A 17,397-nucleotide genomic window follows, 5' to 3' on the forward strand; every position below is an offset into this window, starting at 1 on the left:
GTGGGACTTCAACACACAAATTTTGGAGAGACACGGTTCAACCAGGACAGTGCCCTGGCATTCCAGGATGGGGAAGAGAGGGAGGAAACGAGCAGGAAATGGTTCTAGTGGAAGCCGGACAAAGCTAGATGCCATGTTGGGAGTCAGGGGAGCAGGGATGGTTGGGAGGAGGGAGGGGAGAGACCAGGAGGGAAGCTGCAGGGAGCTTCCGGGGGGCCTGGCCATGGGCTACCTCCTGCCTGTTGTGTGTTGTGGACCGCACATTATGCCCCAATCCCCTGCCCTGAATTCACATGCTGGAACCCTGCCGCCGCCTGCCATGTGATGGTAGGTGGAGGTGTGGCCTCCCAAGGGGGATTCACGCCCTTGAAAGGGTCCTGAGAACGCCGGTCTCCTCTATGGCTCTCAGCCACGTGAGGACACACATGCAGGTGGCAATGACAACCGGGAGGAGGGCCCCACGTTCAGGCGCCTAACCCGGGACCTCCAGCCCCCCCGAACTGTGAGACATTCATGTCTGCTCTTCCAACCTCTGTGTGTGGGTCTGTTACTACAGTGGACCGGTGAAGACGGTGCTCACCTGGCGGCTCGCTTCACGATAGTCATTCCTGAAAATCACGAACGTTCATGTTGCATGCACTGTTTCAACGTGTGTTATACTGCACATTTTTTTTTTAAAGATTTTATTTATTTATTTGAGAGACAGAGAGAGCACGAGCAGGGAGAGGGGCAGAGGCAGAGGGAGAAGCAGGCTTCCCGCGGAGCAGGAAGTCCGATGCGGGGCTCGATCCCAGGACCCTGGGATCATGACCTGAGCCGAAGGCAGACGCTTAACCAACTGAGCCACCCTGGTGCCCCTACTTCCCAGTTTTTTAAAAGTGAAAAGGAAGAGGGGGGACGTAGACGTTTTGCTTATTTGAGTGAGGTTGCCGTTGGTGGTAGGAGAGCCTGATCTCAGTCTGGGTCTGTGGGTGCAGGTCCTGTGTGGAATGTGGGTCTGTTGTATGTGTGCCCGTGTGTGTGTATGTGGGTGTGTGTGTGGCGGCCCTAGGCTCCTTTTGTGGCTGGAGGGTCTCTGAGAGAGGGGCTACTATGTTCCTCAGCACCCCCTCCTCAGACACCTCCTCATCTCCTTCCTGAGTGGGGGCGTTTGCTGCTTCAGCCTCTCCTTTCCCGCTCTGCTCCTCTGAGGCCCTTTCTGACCCTCCAGAGCCTTGTAGAACAGGGACGGATGTCCGCCTCTTCCCTTTCTGGGCCACATAAAGCCCCTGCTGATAGAAGCCTCTGCAGCGACCTTCCCCTTCATGCGTGCCCAGACATCGGGGACCCCATCTTTCCAAGCTCAGCTTCTGCTCAGCAGGTGCCCAGCTGAGGAAGGAGAGGCCGGTGTCCCTGCGTGGATGAAGCTGACATCTGAAGGAATGTCCCTTGGCTTCAGAGAGAAGGAATCATCCCCAAGGGGCTAGAGAAGAAATGCACGGGGCCACACCCCAACTTCCTCTCCTCTTCCCCGTCTTCCACCTGAGGTGGGCATTCCACCGTCTTTGCCCTCTGGGGTGGTCCCTCTGCTAGGCCCTTTAGCCCCCTTAGAGCACGAGGACTCGAATTTATTTTGTTTCCAGCAGCAGGTCCTCGTTGCCCACTGTGGCCCTTGGCTGGAGTCTGCTGTCGTGCAGGTGGCTTGTGAGTCGGCAGCAGGCAAAGGGCTGGGGCGTCCAGGTGGACAGACACCCGGTCCCTGCCTTCAAGGGGCCGCTGTCCAGTGGGGGACAGACTGGAAGGAAGCCATGAGCGAGACACCAGGCAGGCTTCGTGAACCCTGAGAGATGATCAGCACGGGTTCTACCTTTCGGAGCCTCAGTGTCTTCATCCGCAAAATGAGAATGAGTTTTTTAGTGATTAAATGAGACAGAGCATGTAAAAGGCCCTTTAGATCATAAGCACTTAATAAATATTGGTTATTTTATATCACATCAAATATACACAAATATAGGTATATCACCTAACATACTATAATGCATTATCATATCATTATTTGTATTATTTTGAATTCTTCTTATGACTGGGACAGATACCTAAATGTGAGGTGTTAGGACAGAGAACCGTGCAAAGCACAGTGGGTGCATGAGGAAGGACCTCCCCTTGTCCTCATGCGAGGCCCCGTTGAGGAGGGGCCATGTGGGATGGCCCAGCAGGAATTAGCCAACAAACAAACAGACCACGGGCCTTCCCCGCAAGGGGCGCACCAAGAGAGTGGGGGCCTGACTTCTCTGGGGCTAGCTACCTACTGAGGGTTAAATCTAGAAGTATAGGAAAGGAAGTAGAAAAGGTGGCCATGGACCAAACCAGGGGAGTCTAAAGATTTAGAATTTTACTCTGGTGGTGATGGGAAATCACAGCAGGGTGTACATAGACAAATGACATAGATTCACATTTTTATTTTTATTTTTTTAAATTATTTGAGAGCGAGCACAAGCAGGCGGAGAGGCAGAGGGAGAAGCAGGCTCCCTGTTGAGCAAGGAGCCCAGATGCGGGGCTGCATCCCAGGAGCCTGAGATCATGACCTGAGCCGAAGGCAGACGCTTAACTGACAAGCCACCCAGGCGCCCCTAGATTCACTTTTTTTTTTTTTTTTTAATCATTCTGATAGGGCAGTGGAGTTTGGCTTGGAAGAGGCAGAGCTGGGAGCAGATGGAGAAACTCCTCTACTTCTGCACACTGAGGGGGATCTGACTGCTTAAAGGATCTGACTGCCGGGCCGGGTAACTGGTTCTGGTAATGAAACAAGAGCAGAAGCTCCGGGTGTGTGAGTCTTGTTCTCCAGAGAAACAGAACCAGGGCGATGTATACATACATGGAACAAAATATATTTTAAGGAATTGGCTCTGAGATTATGCAGTCCAGCAAGTCCGAAATCTGCAGGGTGGGCTAGCAGATTGGAGACCCAGGGAAAAGATGATGTTGCAGTTCTAGTCCAAAGACCTTCTGCCCTAGAATTCCCTCCCACTCAGGGGAAGGTCATTTTTCTGTTCTATTCAGGCCTTCAACTGATTGAATGAGGTCCATCCACATTAGGAATGGCATTCTGCTTTCCACAAGGTCCAGTGATTTGAATGTTGATCTCATCCAAAAACACCCTCGTGGAAGCATCTAGAAGAATGTTTGACCAAATATCTGGGCACGATGGCACAGCCAAGTTTGCACATACAACTAACCATCACAATGTGTTACCTCCACACAAAGCACTTAATTGTTAGTGCTCAACTCCCCAACCCTTGGCCAAGATGAACCTCCAAGTCTTGACTGAGATGTCAGTACCATAATATGGAGGAATCTCAGTGCATCTGGGGCCCTCAGTGAGTAGAGTCCTCCCTCAAGCCCTAATTGGATTTGTATCATGAGCAGGAAACAGACCTTTGTTGTTTAAGTCAACTTTGGGATTGTTTGTTACTGCAACCAACCTACCCTGTCCTCACCAATGATGTAGGACTGAAATATGGCAGTGGCCGTGTGGATGGAGAGGAAGAACAGATCTGGAATAAATTGAGGGCTAAAATCAACCAAGGACAAGGGAACAGGAGGAGTCTACCATGATTCCTGGGGGGTACTTGGGGAAATGCATGGGAGTTGCCACCATTTTCAGAATCTGGGGGCTCAGGGAGGCATGTGTTTGGGCAGAAGATGAGAACTCATGTGGGCTGTGACAAGTATGAGGAAGTCATGGGCCTCTGGGGGGGACGGCCAGGGGGCAACCACAGGGGCATTTCCCCCCTTCCGTTCACTGGTGCCTTTGCTTTTGAATTCTAGGTATCAACAATATAAACAAAATTCTTGAGCAAGTTTGGGTCCTCGAAAAGTGCTCTGTGCAAAATAAAACCCAATAAAGGGAGAAAATCACCGCATGTCATCACAGGAAGGGTTTTCAAATGTCAGTGTGTAAGCCCTCTTTCAAAATGTCTCCCTCTAAGGTCCTATATCCTGAAGTTATATCTGTGTTAACATTGTTCTTTTTCCCTCCCCCCAAATAGCTACCATATAACGCCTAGCACAGAAACTGTAGGTATAATGTGTAGATAATGTTTTTAAATTGACCAGCAGAAGCCATGTTAACAAGTGGTAGGATGTCTCTTCTACATCAGACTCATTTGAGCTGAATACCAGGAGAAGGCGCACATAACACACACTCAGCTTCTCTGTGTGGATCGCTGGGGGACTGGGCTGGCTGGAATATGGTGCTGAAGGGCTCAGAAACAAAGATCATGGCTTGGATACTCATTTTGGCCTGTTGGTTTAATTTTGCTCATTAACCACAGACTGTACCGAAACCTCTCAGACGTTTTTGCACATGTGTGTCTCCATCCTTTTGGGCTGCTCTAACAGAATACCGTAGACTTACTAACAACAGACCTGTATCTCTCCCAGTTTGGGGGGTGCTAAAGTCCTGGATCAGGGTGCTGGCATGGGGGGCAGGGGGAGGCCTCCTCTGAGCCGTAGGCTGCCACCTTCTCACGGCTGAGAGCAGAGAGAGGAAGCCAGCTCTCTCGTGATGCTCAGAAGGGCACTCATCCCATTTGTGAGGCTTCATCCTCATGACCTTACCTGCTACTATCACCTCCCAGAGGCCTCACCTTCCAATATCCTTACATCGGGGCCAGGGTTTCAACATATGAATTCTGGGCGGGGAAGGGGGGGACACAAGCATGCAGTGCCTAACAAATGCGTCTCCTCAGTCTAAGAAGAACGAGATGGGAGTATGATACCCTTCAAGCCAAACTGTCTCCATGTCTAGTTAATGTTAGCAGGGGCCGTTCGTGTAGCTTTGGCCCATCAAAGAATCAGGACACAAGCACAGAGATTTGCTCAAGGCCGGATCAGAGTCGAGGGTTTGGCCTCTGTCTTTTCCACCAAGCTTCAGTGTTTTTTGGGAATTCAAACTCATCATCATTATAATCTATTGCAAATGTTAGCCTGCCAGACCCCCGCATTCCAAGCTTGTGGGAATGGGGATGACGCTGTTGCCGGGGCCTTCCAGGTTAGCGGCCATTCAGGATTGAGTCGTTCATGACAGCCGCTCTGCAGAAGGGTGCTCAGCAAGACACAGAGTGTTTTCTCTCTTTTGGAATGCTTGAAGACTTTGTGTCTTAGTTCCAGTGCTAGGAGCACCCGGACGGGGAATGGACGTCCTACGAGCACCTCATGTGTCAACCCCGAGATGTCTGACCTGTGGATAAGGTAGTAATAGTACAGGAGGAGTAGAGTACTGATGTATGAACCCCTTTCTTTCAGGGGCAAGGGCTGGTTTGGGAGCTTGTTTGCTTAAGTTTGAATTGGCTGAGTGCAGAGAAATGAAGATCAAACCCAGTGAGATCCTTTGGGGAAAACGGAGACCAGGAAGCCAAAGCAAAGGTCAAATCCACAGAGTGCTAGCTGTCCAGCTGAAGTTAGGGAGACATGCCCAGGTGTTCCGTGCTGGGCGAAGATGAATGGGGTCTGGAGCGAGTGCAGATTAGGAGAAGAGGAGGGTTTCAGATGGTCCCAGGACAGTTCTGAGGATCCCAGGCCCAACTTCCTGGGTGGGGGGGTGCAAGGTCTGGCTGGGGTGAGGACTCTGGGGTCCTCTTCCTGGCAGCCGAGGACCTGGCCCAGGAGGAGCTTCAGCTGCATGGGGCAGGGTTCTGTTCTGCTAGACTTTCTGAAGAGCATGGGGAGCTCTGCCCATACCAGCTCGCTCACTCCACACATACGCAGCCTGGTAGCCCAGCAATTACGCATGAACGAGCTGAATTACTGAGTCTCCCAGCCAAGGGAGAGAAGGAGTACAGTGCTGACACAGCCTACTTCTTATGAGGGGAGAAAACAGGGGCATGAGAACAATATTTGTGGGCTTCATCTTGCCCAGACAGCATGTGCAGCAAAGAGAACCATTTCCAGTGGCCCCAGGGCTCTTGTGAGAAGGGTCTTAACCCCAGAACCCTTGCTCTCCCCAAACTCCTTTCATGGTGCCTCAAGTCTCTCCAGACTTTAGTGGGTCCTTTCTTTCCAGCTTTCTCTCTCTCTATTTTTTCTGGCTCTTTTGAGATTTGGGAGTTCATAGCATTCCTCTGTGGCTCACACACCACCTTGGGTATTTATCATTTGGGTCTACCGATGCCAAGGGGCTAGGAAAGCCTAGCCCAGGTTGTTTTTCTGCATGCTGTCACAATTGCTGGAGAGGAAGAACAGGTTCCTCCCCACTACTTCCATGTTCCCTGAACTCTCAGTGTCCCTCCACCCCCCACCTTCCCTCTTTCCTCAGGCTACAAGATGATAAGACTTTTAAAAAATGGAAAGAGAAAAACTAAAATTAGGCTTATGTGACCAACGATTCTGCTCTGAGCAATGGAAAAATAAACCATACCCACATTTCTGTTTTTCCCAGGATCTGAAGAACAACCTTGGCTAATTTGGGTAGTTGGCTATTCCTGGGTACATTTCAGAAATAACTCATGTTTATTTATTATTGGGTATTTATAACAGTGTTTCAGAGCAGGTTTCCAATAGCCCCACAGCTCCAGCACCGGCTGGGGTGGGGTGTGGGTAGGGAGGGATGCCAACCCTGCTAGGAACCACGATCCACCTCTCGGCAGCATTTTTGCCTGCTGAGGCCACAACCTGGGGCAGGGAGGGGAGGGGGCTGCCTGAGCTTTGTTTCTCCTCTGAAGCTTTTCTGGAAGGATGTCAGAGCCTAAATCGGATTACCTCGAACCTTTGATGGAGTACGGACATACACACACACACATACATACACCCGCGCTCTGGGCTCCGGCAGAGATTAGAGGTGACGTTTCTGGAGGAACAAAAGGATGGTGGATTCCTGAACAGTCATCCACAGACCTGAGCCGCCAGGAATGCTGACGGGTCCCGGGCACTGACATCATCGTCCCCTCCTGGCTCTGGGAGGAACCCTCTGACCCCCAGGTCTTAGGGCAATTATTTTTAGCCAGAAAACCCATCCTGTGGCATTCACATGGTGCACTCAAGGGAGCCAGAATTTCAGAGAGGGCCTTTTTGAATTTATGGAGCTTCCATCTCTACCTCTGCCTGTGATATTAGAGATTGTTAAGGATGGAACCTTGGAGTCCATTAGTCCAGTATCTTCATTTTGTAGATGAGCCTGGAGAGGCTGAATGTCTTGTTCAAGGTCAAACAGACAGTTGCAAATCTGCCCTCTTTTCTCTTCCACCCTCTCCCTCCTCCTGCTCTTTGTCACAGCAGTTCCCAAACAATTTGTTCTTCGGACCCCATGCACTCTCAAAAATTATTGAGGATCCCTAAGAGCTTGTTTGTATGTGTCATGTCTATTGATATATCTATCCCCTGTTAAAAATTACAGCTGAGAAGTTTTAAAAATATGACGTATTCATTACTTAAAAATACATTTTAAACAAAGCCATTGCAGGTTAACATAAAATATTTTATGACTAATAGCTATGTTTTCCAAAACAAAAGAATTTAGCAAAAAGAGTGGCATTATTCTACATTTTGCAAAAGGTTTTAATGTGTGGCTTAAGAGAACAGTGGGATTATTGTATCTGCTTCTACATTCGATCGGTTGCGACATCACCTGTCACACTGCCTCTGGAAAACCCTGCTGTGAGAGAATGAGATCGAAAAGAACAACTTCATGTCTTTGGATTATTATGAAGATGTCTTGGACACCCACAGGGGTCCCTGTACCACACTTTGAGAACCAGCAATCTATACCGTATCTGTATTTGCCTCATCTATAACACTCTGTTTTACTGTGGCTCATTCAGTCATTCAAAGAATATTCAGTGAAGAACTAGCAGGTGTTAAGCTCGGAATTTAAAGACAAATGCATCATATGTGATCTCAGTCCAAACACTCAGTCACAAAAGAAACAGAACCAACTTTATTTTTCTTAACAGTGTATTATCCGATTTTATTCCCACCTTCTGCCAGGCTGCTGGGAAACTTAACTTCAACCCTTCCTGGGCTTTGCCCATCCAAAGATTGTGGCGTATACTTGGGGTCTTGTTTAGTGCAAAAGCCTTGGGGGGGCAGTGCTATAGCCCTTGATGCTCAGTCTCTGTAGGAGCAGTTGAGACACTCACCATCCATCCAGTCCAGTGGCCATTTCAGCCCAGTGCTTCCCTGTCAGGCTTGAGGTGGAGGGAGTCTTGCCTGTTGCCATTTTCCTCTCCCCCTCAGAAGAGCCAGGAAAGTGGGCGCAGATTCCCCTGTCTCCTCCTGCCCCAGAAACCACGGATCCTCTCCCTCATTCCTACTCTCTCCCCGTTGCTTCCTTCCTTACAGGCCAGATCAGTCTTTTGTCAAGGGGAAATCCTCCCTGCACGTTTTTCCAGACGTTCTCCAATTCTCCCAACAAAAGCCAGAACAATGTGCAGGCTATTTCTGATTTCCCCCATGCCTTGGGCCTCTCCCTTGGGATTAAATAAGTTAATAATAAATGTGCCTGGCACCCACGAAGTACCCAATAAATGTTGCTATTAATATTCTTTGAAATTTTTTCCAGCTTTATTGGGATATAATTGACATGTAACATTGTGTAAGTCTGAAGTGTACAACGACTTGCTTTGATACACATATGTAACTATTAATAGTCTTGCTATTTTTGCTCAGGGATACTAAGGCACAAAGTTTGAATAGGGAAAGGGGAAAATTCAGGAAGGGAAACCCTCCAGAGTTCACATGTGCACGTGGGTCCCGTGACGGTGACACATGGTCCCCTCTTCGCTAGCTGCCTCAGTGGTCTCTCGAAGCAAAGCGGAAGGCTGAGAAGTGGCCCCAGGCCCCCTTTCCTCCTTAGCCACTCTTTTCTCTTGGATCATGCCACATTTTTACTTACAGAGATGTCTGCTCCTAGGCTGCTCCTCGGTGCCCAGGTGGTGGGGGGTCATTATCATGAAATGTGAGATTCAGCAGGGGCTTTGGAAGTTTCTGCGCTGTCCCTGGGTCCCCCAGCACAGCCCTGCTGAGGCCCCTTCAGAGACGGGCAAATCTGCAGAGACCCTCCACCCCACTCCACCCCCGCCCCCCATTCCTCTCCAGCATCTCAGTCCTCCAGGCAACCACCTGCCAGGACTTTTCAGGGGCATTCGCTGTGAGCTCGGCGCATCCTGGAAAGCGCCCCCTGACAGCCTGATGGGAGCCTCGGGCCAGTTCAGGCCATACTGTGGGCAGACAGACCACAGCAGGTCCATTTTGCAGACCGTCAGTAAGGATTCATGGAATGACAGGTGCTAATGGGCAGCGCAGTTGGTCTCTGTGCATATGGACAGCGTCCTCTATGGGATGCGGGTGGAGTTGCCACCTGGTCTCCTAGCAGAACTGGAGTTCCCGATGTGCTTCTGTCTTCGCCGAGACTCATTCTGTTCCTCATTGCGGCTGCTTGTCCTGACGGGACTGCTAAGGCATGGTCACTACGAGTTGCGTGTGTGTGTGTGTGTGACATGCGTGTCCACAGCCCCACAGGAGAGAAAAAAGGCACACTATGGACAGTCTTCTTTCTTTCTTCTAGGCTGTCAGTTGCAATCCCCTCCACCAGGCCTTGGAAGTAAGTCTGCAAGAAATGTGTTTGGTGGACAGGTAAGACCTTTTTTAAGAGGAAAATGCCCTTTGCATTTTTCTCAGGGTGTGATGTTCATGGCTGGGTGAGTGGAAAGCCTGGGGAGAGCTGCTGCTGAACTCCTTTGGAATGCCAGGCGGTGGGGTCTGGTCCCGAATGGTCCCGTCCACCCGGTGGGCTGGATGCCACGCTCCTGTGCAGGGGGCAGCCTATCCTCCTGTCCCTCGGAGCGGAAACTGGAGATGAGTGGGATCCGTTCCAGGCACCACCTCTGCCTCCAGGTATGAGCAGAGAAATGGGATGGGGACTGAGCCCCCAGCCCCGGGCTTCCTGTGTGCGCAACAGGACCTGTGGGGCCCCAGTCAAGAAGCACGCGAGATCACAGCTCAGGAAAAGCACGCACCGTCTGGTTCTGAGCAGACTTGTGCGAGGTGAATCAGAGGTGAGTCTAGTGCCTCCAGAGGAGGAAATGACTTATCAGACTGACCTTCCTCGTAGGGTATCCATCAGTCACTCGCAGAAAACAAAAGAGAGTGAGAGAGTAGACAGTTTGCAAGCTCCTGGTTGCAAACTTCCTTTTTTTCTGGGATTTGATGGGACTGTCATGGCCGATGAGCCTCCTGAGGGTGGGGGTGGGGGGTGTCAGGACCCCTACCCCCGCCCTGAGTCAGGCCCATACTGTGAGGCTGCAGAGAGGCTATTCTGCTCCATGTACTTTTCCACCACACAACCTTGGCTCCTGTCCTGGGGGGTTACTGCGAAGGCTGGAGCCCCTGCTGCATCATAAAGCAGCTCGTTAGAGGCCTTCCTTTAGAGGAATCTGTGGTTTAGAATCCAAATTCCATCCTGTGCCCAGATGCTGGTTAGTGCATTTACAGCCGTCCTTGTGGACTCTGGAAAGCCTAGGCCTTTCTGTCTAAAATGCTCTGGGTAGTGCACAGCCCACCCTGCTCACTCCTACGTATGGTACGAAGAAATTTCTCAAATCACGGGTGACTTTATTGGCTAATCATTTTATTTCCCACATCTCATAAAGGTGCTCAGAGTCCTAGAGAGTTAGAGATGGAGGGACATTCAGATCTTCTACACCCTTAATCCAGCAACAGAGGAAACTGAGATTCAATGTCTGGGACGTGCCCAAGGTCACGGAGCAAATTCATGGGAGAAGCTCTGGTGGGTCCACTGGGTGTTTCATGGTCTCCGTGAGGCTGGTTAATACAACGACACTCTTCATACGCCGTGAGGAATAATAACCATAAACAGCAGTATGTTGCTTCCGTGCCTCTCTGCATTAGGTTCGGGACGTAGGTCTCCAAGCCCATCGCCGCAAAGTTACGAGTGAACTCAGCCCACAGCTCCTGATGCGGGGAGCTGCCCGTGGAGCTTAGCCGTTTGTGCCTGGGGCGGGGGGTGATGGTTTGCGGAGTCTAGAATACAAATTTCTCCTTCCTCCGTTTTCAGTGAATGCGGGACTCCATCTCCATACAATCTGGGGACTGTCCCACCACAACGAGACTGTCATCATTTCATCTCACACCCCCCACAGGTAACACAAAGGGGTTGTAATTGATGTGGTTCAGAGACCCGCATCAAAGCAATAAAAGTGAGTCCCTCTTGACAGTCTGCAAGAGCGCAGGCGGATCCAGCGTCTGGCTTTACTGGGTGTGGGAAATCGCTCCCAGATGACTGTAACGTTCACGGGGCTGGAGTCTCAGGCCTTCCCAGTAAAACCGTTCCTGACGGCCGCCCGTCCTCCCCACATGTGCCCCCCAGACGTGGGTTATTTGCAGGACGCCCGGAGCGAGGCGATGCTAAATGTACAGCAGTGGGAGCTGCGTGTGTGACGGCTGAGGTCATGGTTATTCATTTCAAGCCGTAAAGACATTTGGTTTTAAAAACCCCAGCGACTCCACTGGGATTGGCTTTCAGAGAAGAAAAACAGCCCCAGAGTTCTTTTCCTGTCCAAAGCTGGTGGGATAGGCGCTTACATCACTGGCCCCCACTTAACCCTTTGGGGTAGGAGAAGGTCCCGCCTCCTCTAACTTGCTCTGGGCGATTTTGCCTTTCGGAGGAAGATGCTGTGAGTAACTGTGATTTACCATGAACTCACTAAGAATGTGTCTGATGCGTCTGGTCTCAAACCAGAGGCACAAAAACTGCTAAGAAATTATACAAGGCTCAGAAACAAACATCTTGGGGCTTTGCAGGAGGCCTTTGGATAAGTCCATTTCTGGAACCGGGCTTCTCATCTGTGGCATAAAAGTGGCTGGGGCCACCAGGACCGGAGTATTTCTCAATCCCTCTTGGGCTTGCGTTATGCAAGGCCATGAGCACACTCCATCACACGCTGCACAGCTGTGTTTCATCTGTGTGCCGCCTCCCCCACGACGGGCATTTTCTGGAGGTCAGGGGCCACATCTGGGTACACACGGCTATTTTCCTATGTCCTCCTGCCCCTCTGGGTTCACTACTGTTGAACCGGATGGTTAGATGAGAGGCAGGGAGGTGACTAGGAGTATTCTAAATATGCCTCCCTTTCCACGTGGTGTCACACACGCGCAGCTGGGAGAGCCAAGGGAAGATGGGTGGGAATGGGCGGTGACGGGGTGGGGGAGGGGAAGTAGGGGTGGGGGGACTTGCCTTTACTTTGTGCAAAGATGCCCTGGTTGATGGTAAATCCAAGGGATTGCGTGACAAGTGACCGTCATCTCTCCCGAAGAGTGGCTCTTCCCAGGCCTCCTGTGCACAAAAGGGGTCATCACCGTCACTGAGCCGCCTTCTAGCACATGCAACAAGAGCACAATCTAAGATGAGCGCACCCTAAATCACTGCTCTACTTCACAAATGGCAATTTAGCAAGACCATGCTCTCGCAGAGAAAAAAGACTGGAAGGACAACGTGTTGCCGTGGGTGACAATACATATGATTTGCATTTTCTTCTGCTTGCTCATTTGTGGTTTCTAAATTTTCAACTGTAGATATGGACGAATTATTTCAGGAATGAGAAAAAGATCTTAATCCCATTTAATGGGTACTTTAGGAATGGCAGAGCCGGGGGGTGGGTAGTTTCTGGAGATGGGCTTCCTTTCGCCCCCAGGGTTAGAACCCATTCTATCCACATGCAGAAGAACGAAGCTGGACCATTTCCTTACACCACACACAAAAATAGACTCAAAAGGGATGAAAGACCTAAATGTCAGACAGGAATCCATCAAAATCCTTGAGGAGAACACAGGCAGCAACCTCTTCAACCTCAGCCGCAGCAACTTCTTCCTAGAAACATCATCAAAGGCAGGGGAAGCAAGGGCAAAAATGAACTATTGGGACTTCATCAAGATACAGAGCTTTTGCACAGCAAAAGAAACAGTCAACAAAACCAAAAGACAACCAACGGAATGGGAGAAGATATTTGCAAATGACATATCAGATAAAGGGCTAGTAGCCAAAATCTATAAAGAACTTATCAAACTCAACACCCAAAGAACAAATGATCCAATCAAGAAATGGGCAGAAGACATGAACAGACATTTCTGCAAAGAAGACATCCAAATGGCCAACAGACACATGAAAAAGTGCTCAACATCATTTGGCATCAGAGAAATCCAAATCAAAACCTCAATGAGATACCACCTCACACTAGTCAGAATGGCTAAAATTAACAAGTCAGGAAACGACAGATGTTGGCGGGGATGTGGAGAAAGGGGAACCCTCCTACACTGTTGGTGGGAATGCAAGCTGGTGCAGCCACTCTGGAAAACAGTATGGAGGTTCCCCAAAAAATTGAAAATAGAGCTACCCCATGACCCAGCAATTGCACTACTGGGTATTTACCCCAAAGATACAAATGTAGGGATCCGAAGGGGTATGTGCACCCCAATGTTTATAACAGCAATGTCCACAATAGCCAAACTGTGGAAAGAGCCAAGATGTCCATCGACAGATGAATGGATAAAGAAGATGTGATACACACACACACACACACACACAGGAATATTATGCAGCCATCAGAAATTGAAATCTTGCCATTTGCAATGACGGGGATGGAATTAGAGGGTATTATGCTAAGCAAAATAAGTCAATCAGGGAAAGACAAGTATCATATGATCTCACTGATATGAGGAATTTGTGAAACAAGATAGAGGATCATAGGGGAAAGGAGGGAAAAATGAAACAAGATGAAACCAGAGAGGGAGACAAACCATAAGAGACTCTTAATCTCAGGAAACAGACTGAGGGTTGCTGGAATGGTGGGGGGTGGGAGGGATGGGGTGGCTGGGTGATGGACATTGAGGAGGGTATGAGGAGTGCTGTGAATTGTGTAAGACTGATGAATCACAGACCTGTACCCCTGAAACAAATAGTACATTATATGTTAATAGAAAAAAATTAAAAAATAATAATAAAAATAAAAAGTAATAAGACCACACACACACACACACACACAAAAGAGAACTGTGCCCATTCTTCCTCCTGTGGGCATTTGGGCAATTCACATTCCTCTTTCCAAAGCCAGATTCCTACCTCTTGGCTTCCGGCTTTGATATCAGCGGCCCTGAGCCCAGGCCTGGGTGAATCCCCCCTCCTGCGGGTCTGTGGGCTCCCTGCGGGAGCCTGCCTGAGGTCAGCTCCGCTCATCAGCTCGCCTCTCCAAATCCTCCAGCAAGCCCCTGGAAAGGGGCGATTCTGTCCCTTTCCTCTTGAGTTTTCTCTTTCTCTCGTCCCCCCCAATTATATAATTGTCATATAATACTGTATACATTTAAGGTGTACAAAGTAGAGATTTATATATATATATATAGCAAAATATATGTATATATTACAAAATGATTAAGATTAGTTAGCACATCCAAAAATATGGAACGCTTCTCGAATTTGTGTGTCATCCTCACCCAGGATCCAGGCTAATCACGTCTGGGTGGTTACCATTTGAGCACTTATTTCTAGTGGCCTAGCTTGGTGCTTCCTATATATGAAGCATCAAGAAATAAACGCAAACTGCAATCACTTTGGAGTAGCCCCGATAGCATCTTCCCTGAGTTCTGAGACTATCAGACAAGGACTTGAAGACGTCCCGATGCAGTTGGGCAACTATACAAAGAGGAAGAGCTCTGAGCCTCAGGGGCGTGACTCCGGGAACCGGCGAGATACGCAGGGAAGGCCTCGAAGCCTCGTTTGTCACAGGTCACCTGTTTGCCTTTGCCTCCTGGGGGTGCTGATGAGCAGTTGTTGCCCGCGTGGCCTGGGGGGGCTCCCGGAACAGACCTCGGCCCCTAGAGCTCCACTTACATAACCAAGAGAATGGGCGGTCGAACCAGCAGGAACTAGGCCCGAGACAGGCGTTTGGCGGCTGTGAGTCCTGCCGCAAAGGCTCCAGCCCGAGTCTCAGCCACATTCCAGAGGGTTTGCCTGCGACGCGGGCCACACGGGCTGGAGCCAGCCTCCCCTCCACCCCTGGCCCAGCTCGCGGCTCGTTCCTGTCCCACAGCTGTCTGGCCAGAGGACAGCAGGTGAAAGCAGCCGGCTCATTGTTCCCAGGAAGCCTTTAGCTACGCCTGCCACCCCCTCCCCCGGCCGCCGGCTGCGCAGACCTCCAGCTTAGTGCATTTCCCGCCGGGAGGCTGGCTCTCCCAGCCACTGTGACCCGGAAAGGCCTCGGTCCAGACCCAGCCCTTGAAAGTTCCCCGTGTCTGCGCCTTGGGGCCTCTCCGGGGACACACCGCCACACGTGCCGCTCGCCCCTGGGGAGCTCGGCTGGGGGCCCCGATGCCTGGGGGTCAGAGAGCACATTCCAGGCCCAGCACCGCCCCCCCCCCCCCCCCCGGCCACCCCGTGTGGCAGCTCGCCTCCCCAGACTTCAAGCAGGCCACTGGAGGGTGGTAACTGGGTCATCGTCCTCTTAAGTTATGTCTAATGGCTTAGATGGGTACTTCACGTATCTCTGTAAAGCATCGAGAAACAAACGCAGAAGGCCATGTGTTTGAGCCACACGCTAGCATCCTCCCGAGATTCTCAGAAACTGTGGGGTGAGCTCTTCAGGGCCTCCGGAGTGAAGCTTGCCAACCCCGGCAGGAGGAGAAAGCCGGCCCAGCAGGGGACACCGGTCAGGTGAGGCTGGGCAGCCCTCAGGAGGGGTGCGGTGAGGCCTGAGGCCTGGGGCGGGAGTCTCCCTCCCTCCCTCCCAGCTTCCTCTGCTCTCCCGCCCTGGGCCTTCCCCTCTTTGTCACCCTGCGGCTTTCCTCCCCTATCTTGGGTGGTGGGGGCGGGCAGTGAGCATGAGGACAGACAGAACCGCAGTGAGGTGGGAGGCTGGGGACAAACTGTGGAGGAGGGAGGCGGTTAGGCCGGGGGCTGGGCCACCAGGTCAGGAGAAGAATGTGTGACATCAGAGGAAGTGAGGGCCAATGGAGGCCGCGGTGTCACATCAGACCTGAAGTAAAATTCGAGACTCCTCGCAAACAGGCCTGGCGTTGGCTGCATCGGAGAGCGAGCAGGCCCCTTTCATGCAGGGGGTGCAGCCAGGAATGGGAGGGGTCAAGGGAGGGTGGATGCTGGGGGCTGGGCCGGCCACTGCTTGAGAGAGAAGGCTTTCTTCTTCCGTCCCCAAGGGTTTCCTCCTTTTCTCCGTGGCCTCTGCAGTCCAGATGGCAGTAGCCTGGCGCAGTCATCTGCACAGAAAGAGGGTAGTGAGATGGGGCGATTTACCCCTAAACTCTGCGCCACAGTGTCTCAGACCCCTGGCAGCAGGCTCGCTCCTCATGGAGCCGCTTACAAAGATGCCACTTAATTAGGCAGCTTAAGTCATCCGTGAGGGCAATTACTTAGCGTCCCTGTGTGAGATTTTCCAGCCTGGAAAGTGGAGTCATCATTCTGCGCGCTCTCTCCCCTCCCCTGCCCCCAGGAGTCCACCTACTCTGCTGTCCCCCCTTCCTTTGGCTGACCCAGCTACCCCTGAGCTGTCCTCCTCCTCCTCACCTCCCTGCACCCAGTGCCTCCCGGGTCACAAGCAAGTGTGGGAGGCCCAGGAAACTGGCTTCAGAATGGCTTCGCTAAGCCCCCTGGGGACACCAGTCTCCCTGGCTCCCGCTCTCCCGTTTCTCCGCCATGTGGTCCCAGCTGTGCCCACGGTGAGGCTGTCACTCAGTGGCCGGAGAGCAGGCCGATTTCTGGCGGCTCCCAGTGCGTGCCAGACTCTCTCCGGGGCGCCTCCCAAGGTCCCCAGGTCCTCCCTCCCAGACCCACAGTTGCTGAGCATCCCTTGGTTTTCTCTAAAAGCAGCTCTGGCCAGGGGCATCCTGGGATCTAGCAGAGCAGATGGGCTCCGGGAGAGACGGAATAGTTGCTGGTTTTGGGGGCTCTCCTTGGAGTAGATAAGGGGGATGACTGAGCTGGTGACCACAGGGTCCTGGCTGTGAGGCAGGACAGAAGGGCCCTAGGACACTGGGACGAGGTGAGGCAGGTGGGGTGCCCTGGCCCCACGTTTCAAGGGGTGCTCGCTCTCAAGCTTGAGCCATTCCCTCCTGGTTCCCCTTTCTCCTTCGGGGCACCCTCACACCCCCAGTGAGGTGCTAGATGGAAAGCGCCAGAATGAGAGTCCGCGTGGGTGCCATGCCCTAGATCAAAACCCTGCACCTGAGTGTTCTTCTGTAAAATGGTTGCAGTAAAACCCTTAAAATCCTGCCCTACCTACTTTTGCAGGCTTGCTATGAACACGTGTGTGAGAGGGCAGTCATTGGAACCCACGAGATGCCGGCAGCCCCCTCAAAATGCACCCAGCGCCGGGGTGCAGCCGTGCAAGCCGCTGGCACCAT

General features: G+C 51.5%; 1 pseudogene; it reads right to left on the reverse strand.

Moving 5' to 3' along the window:
- Window positions 1–14,437: 14,437 nt before the first annotated feature.
- LOC118022024 lies at window positions 14,438–14,534 on the reverse strand (annotated as a pseudogene).
- Between the last annotated feature and the right edge of the window lie 2,863 nt (window positions 14,535–17,397).

Source organism: Mirounga leonina, unplaced genomic scaffold (genome assembly GCF_011800145.1).
Source record: "Mirounga leonina isolate KUSES-001 unplaced genomic scaffold, KU_Mleo_1.0 Mir_175, whole genome shotgun sequence".
Taxonomy (NCBI): Eukaryota; Metazoa; Chordata; class Mammalia; order Carnivora; family Phocidae; genus Mirounga; species Mirounga leonina.